Consider the following 12,861-nt stretch of genomic DNA (forward strand, 5'->3'; position numbering starts at 1 on the left):
ATCGGCCAGTATTTATACATTATAATTAACTAAATTCAATAGTCTACATTAAGGTTCACTTTTTGTGTTAGACAATTCTGAGGATTTTGATAAAATTTATAATGACCTGTATTCGCTATTATAGCATCACACAGAATAGTTTCACCACCGTAAAAACTCCCCTGTGCTTCACTTATGCAATCCTCTTTCCCTTCTCCTTAACTTTTTTTTCTCTGATCCATTTTGAGTTGATTTTTGCAGAAAAGATAAAAGTCTATATGTCTAAATTCTTTTTTTTTTGCATATCCACATTTAGTTACTCCAGCAACATTTACAAAAGATCATTCCCTATTCAATTGCCTTTGTTCTGCTTTTTTTTTTAATTTAGTTAAGGTGGGAGTGATACTTCCAGACTCTACATGTCACAGCTGAAACCAGAAATCCCTGAATTGCACCTGTCTCTTTTTCACAGGTTAGCACCTTTAGATCTGGAATGCTCCCTTTGTTTTGGGAGTTAGCGGCTTTCAGACCGCTGATAAACTTCTCTGTCCTCTTTGGAGCCTCAAGCTGCCAGCTTTCCACCTCTCCTCTCCATGGTCTAATCCCCTCCTTAGGGAAGAATGTTTCCTAAGGTAGCCAGTTGGAACCATCACTTCCACGAAACATGTGGAGTCAGCAATTGCATGGCCTTAGAGTGTGTGCCTTCTAAAAATTTGTAGTCCTAGGTGGCTTGCCTGCTCTACCCTAGTGCCACCCTTGATAACCATAATCCATCATTTCCCCAGTGATTCTTTTCTGCTGGTATTCCTGCCCTTAGTATCCTGCCATATTGAATAGGGGTCAACTCCGTGATGATTAGGATCTATGGAAATGATGGTATGTTACTTTTATGGATAAGCCAGAAAGAATAGTTGTAGCAACTGCACTTTGTAACATATAGAGCAGACACATGGAAATGTTCACGTGTATTCCTCAAAATATATTTGGAATTTTTTCGGCAGTTTGTTTATATATGCAATGCACCTGTAATTTTGCCTTACATGGTAAAAGGGTCTTTGAAGATATGATCAAGTTAGGGACTTTGAGAGTGTTAGGTATTCTATATTATCTGAGCAGGTCCAATGTAATAATGACAGGGGGCAGGTCAGAGTCAGAGGACACGTGAAAATGATATTTGGAGATGTACTGTGATTTTGAAGATGAAGATTCCATTAACCAAAGAATGCAGGTGGCCTCTAGAAGCTGTAAAAGGTAGGAAAATGGATTTTCTCAAGAGTTCCCAAGGAATGCACAGCTTTCAACATTTCAATTTTAGTCCAGGTAAGACACCTTTTGGACTTTCGACTTCCGGAACTATAAAATAAGGCATGTATTATTTAAGCCATTAAACATCGTAAATTTTTTTGATAGGAGAAATAGGAAATGAGTACAAAAGTAAACCAATTATGTATTTTTTTTTGATAAGCAAACCTTTGAATATGTTTAACCATTTGCTGCCAAGCAGCCTGCAGTTTTCTGAAGAGAAAAATAATTTGGCTATACTAGCAAGCCTGGATCCAATACATTGGCCTATTTTGGAAGAAATCATTGTTGCCAAGACATTTGTAGGAATCTCAGCAGCATTTTGCTAATGTGAGGTTGGGGTCCAGTTCTTAGGAAACTGAAAGGCAGGATTATTAATGTAAGAGAAACATAAATGCCAGAAGGGACATGTAGGAGGTAATCTTAGAATATCTGAAGTATTTAAAGAAATAGCTAATAGAGGGCACCTGGCTGGCTCAGTTGGTGGAATGTGACTCTTGATTACAGGGTTGTGAGTTCAAGCCCCACATTGGGTACAGAGATTACTTAAAAATAAAATCTTTGGGGCGCCTGGGTGGCGCAGTCGGTTAAGCGTCCGACTTCAGCCAGGTCACGATCTCGCGGTCCGTGAGTTCGAGCCCCGCGTCGGGCTCTGGGCTGATGGCTCAGAGCCTGGAGCCTGTTTCCGATTCTGTGATTCAAGAAGGTCTTGACCTTCAAGAACTCTTGACCTTCAAGAAGGTCAGTGAATTGATAGATCTAGCAATCAGAGTAGTAGCTATGGGCCTGAGGAGAGTACACAAGAAAGTTTTGTTTTCCCTTAGGTAGTAAATGCAGATATCCAGAGTTAATAAAATGTAGCTGGCTAAGAGGAACCATATCAGTGCTCAAAAGTGTATCTGGGCAGAAGCTGTCTACCTCTACAGTTAACAAGTCTCAGCTTATGGTTTCCTAATAGAATGGGTATCCAACCTTTAGGTTAAAGGAATTGGTGATAGTCTGGGACAAGATCATCAAAGCATTCTGAATTGGCAAGGCCAGGTCATGTGTCTTGTGAGTGAGAGCCAAGAGTTTAATTGACTCTCCTCCCACCCTTGACCTCTGAGACTAAGATGTTTCTTCTCTACCTGTTTGGGTTGTTCTCTTATTCCATGGCCAAGTGATCAGTATGACTAGTGTCTGCAGCACCACTTTACCCTTTTCCCATCCTTACCATAGCAAACCAAACCATTTGGCTACATTCATCTTTAGGTAGTTCAGCAGTTTATTTCTTATATATATTTGCCATCTTAGAACATCTCGCATCCGCTGATACATGAACCATAGCAGGATCACCTTGGGAGTTTTGACCTCGTGGCAATGATCATTTTTATTCATTATCACCTTGATTCTGTGAAGAAATATGGCAGCAAAAAGGGGACCGTGTTAGTGTCTACCACTCCTTGACTCTTATTTGCTACCCTCTTGTCTCAGTAGCCTCGTGTGTTGGGGATAGACACAGAGGGAATAAAAGAAAAATATGACGTTTAATTACGTGTTACAGTTCTTTTATAGTCAGTTTGGACTTCCTCTCCATCTGTCCCCTTCAAGGAAATTACCATATTTAAAGCCTCTACTGCCTGTCTTGAGTGTGTGTTCCACTGGGAGCTAACTCTTGGTTGTGCACTTACCTTTTCAAATTTCTCCTTTAAGAATACATTTTGGGGGTGCCTGAGAGGCTCAGTCAGCTAATCATCCAACTCTTGATTTTGACTCAGGTCATTATATCATGGTTCATGAGACTGAGACCCACATCAGGCTGTGCACTGACAGCATGGAACCTGCTTGAGATTCTCTCTCCCTCTCTCTCTCTGCCCCTTGTGCTGTCTCTGTGTCTCTCCCAACAACAGACCATCAAATTTCTCATTAGACTTTCTATGGCCTAACATCCAGATCTACATGGCCATGAACTATTGGTTGTCTTATTTTTTTGCCCTTGGCTTGCAGGGAATTTTGTCTATCTTTTGCCATAGTGTTTACTTGGGGTACTTTATATCCCAGTTACTGAATAGTTTTTTAGAGATTATTCCTGGGACAGAAGAGGCAATTCAGTTGTCTCTGAACTGATTATTTGATTTGCTTGCCTATTTCATCATCTGGGCACTCTTAATCTTTATTGGAAACCTAGGAAGTGGTGGCTTGCCCCACTGGGTTTCAAGGACATCTAAATAGGAATTTATCTTGGGTAGGCCACTGTTTTATTATAGCTATACAGACTATTAAAAAACATGACAACAGACCCAAAGTGGAGTCACTTTGGCTAATCCCCATGCTACCACACCAAGACTTCATTACAGTTTTGTCTTTGCTCTCACAGAAATAGAATCCTCAATCAGTCTATCAGGAATCACCTTATCAGCACAAGTTATTTGCCTGATAGACCCCTGCTATCCCCTAAAGGAACGGAATTTTGTAATAATAAACATGCTTTTCTGCCAGTATAATTACCTTGTTCCCACTCCCTTCTGCCTATAAAAGTCTTTCATTCTGTATACAAATGGAATCTCCTCAAATCTTTCTTTTGCTAGATTGAATGCTGCCCAGTTTGAATGGAGTTTTGCTAAGAATTTATCTTAAAAATTTTAATGTGCCTCAATTTTATCTTTTAACAGGACCTACTGCAGTAAGCTACAAGAAGTCTTTACATTGTATCCCTCCATCTTCATACCATTAACTAGAGTGGTCACTGACCAGTGGTGCTTAGAGCATGAAGTTGATTCTTAAGTGACCAAATGACTTCCTAGCCTTCAAATCTGGAAAAACCTGCATTGATCCCTAAAGTGTTAGTCAAATGATCCTAGTTTTTAGGATTTCATTAGGCTTTTGACTAAATATATCTCTAATTTCTTCCCTCTAATACATTGTAAGAATATATCTCAGTAAATTATAGAGTGACTAACTGTTCTTGCTCACCAGGGATTTTTCTGTCTATAGTAATGGCCACCAAAAGAAGAGAAGTAGTTTTATTTTCTTGATATAGTGTAGGTGAGTGAATACAACCACAATAATCTTTCCTTGGTATTACAAGACCACCAACCTCCACTGATGGAACTCATCAGGAATCTCAACAATGGTGGTCAAAGACCATTTGTACCCATTATCAATGAAGACTTCAGCAACCAAGTCAGCTCCAAACCTGGACAGATGATCCTTAGAACCCATCTGTCTTTGTATTCATAAAAGCATTGTGACTTTGTCTTTCATTTCAGCACAAGGACTTAGGATGTGTCTAGGTAGTCCTCATTATATTTGCTTATATTGTTTTCCTTCTGGTTTACTGAGTTTTTTTTTTTTTAATTCTACTTATGTTATATTTAATTAGATGTGGATAAAAGAAGTATTAGGACATTGACATTACCACAGACAGTTCTCTCATAACTCCACTGACTTGGAGGAGTCTAAGTCAATCCCATTAGTATCTGAAACTTCTAATTCTCTCACATTATTTTTGCCCACTACTGAACTTCACATAAGTGAAATAATAGAGTATGGATCCTTTTTAATTCTGGATTTTTTGCCTATAATTTTGATATTCAACTGCATGGTTAAATGTATCTGTAGTTCATTGGTATTTACTGTGGAGTAGTATTTCTTTGTATGAATATGACATAGTTTGTGGATTCATGCAATTTTTTTAATTTATTTTGAGTGGGGGGAGGGGCAACGAGAGAGGGAGAAAGATCTCAAGCAGGCTCTGCACTGTCAGTGCAGAGTCCAAAGCAGGGCTTAAATGCATAAACTATGAGATTGTGACCGAGCCAAAACCAAGAGTCAGACTTTCAACTGATTGAGCCACCCAGGCACCCCGATTCATGCAATTATTAATGACCTTTTAGGTTGTTTTTGTTTTTGAGTATTCTGAAAAATGCTTCTAAAGAATATTCATGTCTTTTTTAGACATAAGTTTTCACATATCTTGGGTAAATTTCTAAGAATAGAATTATTGGGTCACATGTTAATTATACTATTAAATGTGTAAAAAGGCATCAAACTGCATTTTAAAGTTCTTACAGTATTTTACATTCCAACCATCTATGTATGAGAGTGGCAGTTGTTCCTTATTCTTACCAACTTTTGTTACTTCTAGTCTCTTATATTTTAGTCATTTCGAGGTGTGCTGGTATTTCATTGCAGTTTTAATTTTATCTTCCTGATGACTAATTTGTATTGGACTGTGTCTTATATGATTATGAGACATTCAAATGTCTCTCTTTTGAATGTTCACATATTTTACATATTTTAATGTTTGTTTTTTTTATCATGTATAAAAATTCTTAATATAAACTGCATGCAAATATTTTGCCAGATTATCTCCCCAGTATGTGGCTTGGCTCTGTATTTTGTGTCCTATCCGACTCAAAGTTGTGAAGCTTTCTCATAAGTGTTGTAGAAGTTTACTGATTTTAGCTTTTATGTATATGCCTATGATCCATTTTGAGTAATTTTTGTAAGTTAAGTATTAGGGCATATTTTTCTCTCTCTGTATCTAATTGCTCTAACCCCATTTATTGGGAAACGATCTTCTCTTCCCATGTAATTACCATGGTACCTTTATTGAAAAACAGTTCATCACCTACTTTGTGTTCCATCGATCCATATATCTCCCCTTAAAGTAATACCAGCTATTCTTACCCTAATTCACAAAATCAGGTAAGTTGTGTCTTCATATTTTATACTTTTTTCTGAATATGGATTTGGTGATTTTAGGTTTTTGCATTTCTATGTGAAATTTGGAATCAAATTTTCCATTTTTATCACACCTCCTAAAAAATAAAAAAAACATTGCAGAAATTTTGATTGGGGTTTTTTGAATCTATACATGAATTTGTGGGGCATAGCCATATTCATGATGTGATTTTCAAACCATGAACCTGGTATATTGTTCCATTTATTTAGATGTCTCTAAATTAAAGCGTAAATATCTCATATTTCTGAATGTTATTGTGTACATTTTAAAAATCTCTATTTCCAGTGCCCTTCACAGGCACATAGACATAGAATTAAATCCATGGAAGTTCTTGATTCCTCCAATAACCAGCTTAGCATTACTTTGAATGACTGATTCATATTTTGGAAAATTACTGCAAAATGTTTAAATCAAAATTGTCAAATAATCCCAGTGAACGTATGAAAAAGAGTATACTTTTGGAGTTTATTCCAGAAATAGAGAAGCATTTCAATACTTTTCAACATATATCAAAATTAATAAAGAGATAAAAAATTATGATATTAAGTACTGAAGAGACATTTGATAAAGTTGGGAAAACTAGGAGTTAAAAAGTCCTTTTGATTTCTCTAAATTATCAATTGCAAACCACAGTTACCTATTTTAAAAAGGTCTCACATTCAGTCCCATAATGGGATTCCATTTTTAAAAAGTGGTTTTTTTTTAATGTTTATTTTTGAAGGAGAGGGAGGGACGGAGCATGAGCAAGGGAAGAGCAGAGAGAAATGGAGACACAGAATCTGAAGCAGGCTCCAGGCTCTGAGCTGTCAGCACAGAGTCCGATGTGGGGTTCGAACTCACAAACTGTGAGATCATGACCTGAGCTGAAGTTGGACGCTTAACCAGCTGAGCCACCTGGGCGCCCCATGGGATTCCATTTTTAAACTACAGTTCATTGAATATTTATTTGTAAGCCCAGGAAGAGTTAAGATGGTAGAGTAGTAAGAGGACCCTAGAACATAGCTAGATCAATACCAAATCATTGAAGACCTAGGATATCAATCTGAGGATTAAGAGAACAATTTGCACAATTAGAGGGGGAGACATGACAAATACAAGGGGCAGATACATGAATTGGGGAAAAGAAAAGCCACAGTGCCACAGAGGGGAGGGAGCCTTTTTTGTAGAGAGAAGACAGTGAAGGAGAAAGGGGGAGAGAGAGCAGCATGTTGGGTTCATGCAAGAAAAACACTCCTCCAAAACCATTGACCGGGAAGTCAAGAGGAACTGACTATTGTAAGTTTTTGCAAACAGTGGAGCTCAAATTCTGAGGTTTTAGAAATCCCTGCCATTCACCAGAGTGGAGATGGGCAGGCAGTGATGCTCCTGGGGAGGAGGGCAGAGGCCTGGGAGTGGAATGTGGACAGCACTGTGTGGGGATCCCCTGGGTCACACTGGGAGAGAATGTTCCCCTTCTTGGAGTACATTTGGAAGAGGGTATATTGCATCTCCAAGGACAAAAGACATAGCGGGTACATTGAGCAGCCGTTCAACAGCAAGGGACAGAGGTGCATGCAGAGGGCAGGAAAACTGGTTGCACCTTGTTGCTGTGCTTTACCATAAATTCCAGGTACCTGTGCGGTGGTGAAACTGCACAGGCGCCAAGTGCAGCACTGTGAGGCTCTCCTCTGGAGGAGGGGAGTGGGTTCACACTTCCGGATCCTTTAAGATTTGGAGTTTTGAATCCCAGCTGTGTGCCAGAGATAAAACACAGGAGAATTGTGGCACCAGGTATGAGGGCAGGGATCTGATGGAAACCTGGGACACAGGAAGGGGGATTGTTCACTTCTCTGTGAGGGCTCCCGTCTGGGGATAAGAAAGCAGGGCGACACCATCTTCCCCACTTGGACTTCAGTGAGCAACACAGTGCCCCCGGTATAGGCTGGAACCTCTTGTACCAAACCCTGCATCCTGAACCCTGCACCCTGCAGGGGAATCTTTACTAAGGCAGATCTGACTGTGACCCAAAGCAAGGCCTCTCCCCTAGAGGAACAACACAGGGACCCCTTATGCAGCAAGACTACTTACTGATCATAGAGTGCTCCAAAGCATCAGATTCAGTTTTGGTGGAAATATGACTAAGCTTGCTTCTTTTCTTTTTCTTTGTTTTCTTTTGCAATCAGTCTTATAGTTTTTGGTTCATTCGTTTATTTTCATTTCCTTTTCTTCCTTTCTTTCGTTCTTTCTCTCTCTTTTTTTTTTTTTTGGAATCAGGTTTATAGTTATTTTTTATCATTTTATTTTTGGCTCTTTTTTCTTTTCTCTCTCTCTCTCTCTTTTTTTTTTTTCTTTTTTGGAAGGGGGAATCAGGCTTTTTTAAAATTTGTTTTATTTTGGGGCACCTGGGTGGCTCAGTCAGTTGAGCAACCGACTTCAGCTCAGGTCATGATCTTGCAGTTCGTGGGTTCAAGCCCCTCGTCGGGCTCTGTGCTGATGGCTCCGAGCCTGGAGCCTGCCTTGGATTCTGTGTCTCCCTTTCTCTGCCCCTTCTTTGCTCATGTTCTTTCTCTGTCTCTCAATAATGAATAAAGTTAAAAAACTTAAAACAAAAAATTAGGCTTATTTTACCAAACAAATCAAAGCACACCTGGGTAAAGGTCCGAACGCTCCCCAGTGCAAGCAAGGAGGAACTCTGCATAGGACTGACCTGTGGGAAAGACCAGCCAAAACACAACACACTGCACACAGCATACACCAGAAACACTTCCTGAAGCTCCAGGCCATGGACAGTGTATGACCTCTTCATATAGCATTACTCTCAGGAACAGGAAACACAACAAGTTCTCATAACTTGCAAAAGACAGAAACCTAGGCAAAAATGGCAAGATGGAGGAATACTCCCCAAAAGAAAGATCGAGAAGAAATCACAGCCAGGGATTTGCTCAAAACAGATACAAGCAATATATATGACAAGAATTTAGAACAAAAGTCTTAAGAATACTAGCTGGTCTTGAAAAAAGCATAGAAGACACCAGAGACATCCTTGCTTCAGAGATAAAAGGCTGAAAAACTAGTCAGGCTGCCATAAAAATGCTATAAGTGGGATGCAAAACCAACTTGAGTTAATCACAACGGGGAGAAGCAGAGGAAGGAATAGGTTATATAGAAGACAAAATTATGGAAAATAATGAAGCTGAAAAGAGGAAGGGAAGAAAACATCACACATATAGGCTTAGGGAACTCAGCTATTCCATAAAGTGCAATAATATCCATATCATAGCAACCCAGAAGAGTGGGAAAAGGGGGAAGGAGGTTTATTTGAACAAATTATACTGAGAACTTTCCTAATCTGGGGAAGGAACAGGCATTCAAGTCCAAGAGGCACAGCAAACTCCCCTCAAAATCAACAAAATCAAGTCAGCACCAAGACATACCTTAGTGAAACTTGCAAAGATAGAGAATTCTGTAAACAGTTAGGGACAAAAGGTCCTTATACTACAAAGTTAGACACATAAGGTTAGCAGCAGACCTGTCCACAGAAACTTGGCAGGCCAGAAGAAAGTTTCATGACCTATTCAACATGCTTAATGGGAAATATTGCAGCCAAGAATACTTTATTCAGCAAGGCTCTCATTCAAAATAGAAGGAGAGATAAAGAGTTTTCAAGACAAGCAAAAACTAAAGGAGTTCGTGAACACTAAACCAGCTCCAAAAGAAATATTAAATGGGACCCTTTGGAAGAGAAAGAAATACCAAAATCACCAAAAATAGAAATGAACAATCTACATGAACAGCAACTTTACAGGTAATAAATGACACTAAATTCATATCTATCAATAGTTACTCTGACTGTAAAAGAACTAAGTGCTCCATGAAAGAAATTGAAGAAGATGCAAAGAAATGAAAAAATAATCTATACTCATGGATTGGAAGAACAAATATTGTTAAAATATATTTAATACCCAAAGCAGTCTACACATTCAATTCAATTCCTATCAAAATACCACCGGCATTTTTCACAGAGCTAGAAAAAACAATTCTAAAATTTGTATGGAACCACAAAAGACCCTGAATAGCCAAAGTAATGTTGAAAAAAAAAAAAAACCAAACTGGAGGCATCACAATTTTGGACTTCAAGCTACAATACAAAGCTGTAGTCATCATGACAGTATGGTACTGGCAAAGAAACAGACACAAAGATCAATGGAACAGAATAGGAAACCTAGAAATGGACCAACAAATGTATAGACAATTAATCTTCAACAAAGGAAGAAAGCCTATCCAATGGATAAAAGACAGTCTCTTCAACAAATGGTGTTGGGAAAACTGTATGGTGACATGCAGAAAAATGAAATTGGACCACTTTTTTACACCATATACAAAACTAAATTCAAAATGGATGAAACACCTAAATGTGAGACAGAAAACCACTAAATCCTAGAGAACACAAGTAACAATGTCTTTGACCTTGGTGCAGCAACTTCTTACTAGACATGTCTCCAGGGGCAAGGGAAGCAAAAGCAAACCTGAACTATTGTGACTTCATCAAGATAAAAAGCTTCTGCACAGTAAAGGAAACAACAAAACTAAAAGGCCCCATATGGAATGGGAGAAGATATTTGCAGATGACATATCAGATAGAGGGTTAGTATCCAAAATCTAAAAACAAATTATCAAAGTCAACACCCCAAAATACAAACTTAACACCCAAATAATCCAGTTAAAAATAGGCAGAAGGCATGAATAGACATTTTTCCAAAGAAGGCATAAAGATGGTTATCAGACACATGGAAAGATCATCAACATCACTCATCATCAGGGAAATACAAATCAAAACCATGATGAGATATCACCTCACACCTATAAGAATGGCTAAAATAAACAACACAGGAAAACAAAAGATGTTGGTAAGGATGTAGAGAAAGGGGAACCCTCTTACAGTGTTAGTGGGAATGCAAACTGGTGCGGCCACTCTGGAAAACAGTTTTGAGGTTCTCCAAAAGTTAAAAATAGAACTACCCTAAAATCCAGCAATTGCACTACTAGGTATTTATCCAAAGGATACAAAAGTACTGATTTGAAGGGGCTCATGCATCCCTATGTTTATAGCAGCACTATCAAGAATAGCCAAATTATGGAAAGATCCCAAATGTCCATGGACTGATGAGTGGATAAAGAAGATGTGGTGTATATATACACAATGTAATATTATTAAGCCATCAAGAAGAATATAATCTTGCCATTTTGAAGATGTGGATAAAATCACTGTATTATGCTAAGCAAAATAAGCCAGTCAGAGAAAGACAAATACCATATGGTTGCACTCATATGTGGAATTTAAGAAACAAAACAGATGAACATGGGAATGTAAGGAAAAATAAAACATGATAAAAACTTAGAGGGAGGCAAGCCATAGAGACTTTTAACTGTAGAGAACAAACTGAGGGTTGCTGGAGGGGAGGTCGGTGGGGAAATGTGATAAATGGGTGATAGGTATTAAAGAGGGAAGTTTTCATGATGAGCACTGGGTGTTATATGTAAGTGATGAATCACTAAAAAATCTCCTGAAACCAAAACTGCATTATATCTTAAGTAACTTGAATTTAAATAAAATCTTGGAAGAAAAAAACATTTCTAAGCCCCGAATTTAGTGTAGTTTTCAATTGTAAATCGAGTATTTTCAAAACATATTCTTCACTGTAGACTCTCTTTGATTCTAGCCTTTGGAGGTTTTCCCTTTTCATGTCATTGATTTTAGGGTTTTTTTCCCCTGCAATATTAATAGTTAATGTGTTCCATTTTCTGTCTTTACTAAATAATCTTGATAATATTTTATGAAAATATTTATATTATGAAGCATAATACATTTTTTATTAATGAAACATGAAAATGTAAAAATGTCTTCTGTCAATATTAAAACATGTGTATAATAATAAAATTTTATTTTTTTAATTTATTTTTGAGACAGAGAGAGAGAGAGACAGAGGGCAAGCGGGGGAGGGGTAGAGAGAGAGGGAGACATAGAATCTGAAGCAGGCTCCAGGCTCTGAGCTGTCAGCACAGAGCCCATTGCAGGGCTCAAACTTGTGCAAGATCATGATCTGAGCCAAAGTTGGATGCTTAAATGACTGAGCCACCCAGGCACCCCTATAATAATAAAATTTTTAAATACACTTTAGTTATATGCAGTTAGTATAATTGAAGACATTGACATTATATATGATTTTATATAGGATAGTATATGATAATCCAGGGATTACAAAAGATCAGGAATAAATTATTCTATAAAAGCAACTGATAAATTGAACCTCTGTTTTGAGAAAAAGATACATCATTATAGCTTCTTTCACAATATACTATTCAAACCATTCAACATAAAAATAAATACATAATACATGTAATGCAAATATTTTACAAAACCTCACATATTTACTGGGGTTAGGGTGAAAGAAAGTTTTATCTATAAATTCAAGAACCACACAAAAAAGATGATAGTTATCAGATATCATGAGTCTATCATTTCACAATATCGTATTATCAAAAAATTACCCAGAATAAACCCAAAAGTGCCAAAACCAAAATCAGGTCAATGACAAATTGTAAAACATAGTAAAGATAAATCAGTAGCCAGGGTTAAGATAATTAATGTAAAAGTGCATACAAATAAAGGAAATAAAGACAAGAATACCTTAACATAAATATACATGCAGAAATATAAAATAAACCAGAAGATGTATATATAGAGTTTTCAGCACATTAGTAATAAAAATAACAAAACTAAAACAGATGTAAACACTTAGTATTTTTGCCTATCACTTTACTAATTTTTAAATATTACTAACAGTCTTGTGAAGCATTACTCTTGCACTTAAAAG

The 12,861-nt window shown here is 37.6% G+C and overlaps 1 protein-coding gene across 5 annotated transcripts in view; it reads left to right on the forward strand.

Annotated features, from left to right (window-relative positions):
• The window catches only part of LOC106978366 (A disintegrin and metallopeptidase domain 3-like), a 117,070-nt gene that overhangs the window by 71,929 nt on the left and 32,280 nt on the right, over window positions 1-12,861 (forward strand). The gene's annotated exons all lie outside the window — the stretch shown is intronic.

This window comes from Acinonyx jubatus, chromosome B1, assembly GCF_027475565.1.
Source record: "Acinonyx jubatus isolate Ajub_Pintada_27869175 chromosome B1, VMU_Ajub_asm_v1.0, whole genome shotgun sequence".
NCBI lineage: Eukaryota > Metazoa > Chordata > Mammalia > Carnivora > Felidae > Acinonyx > Acinonyx jubatus.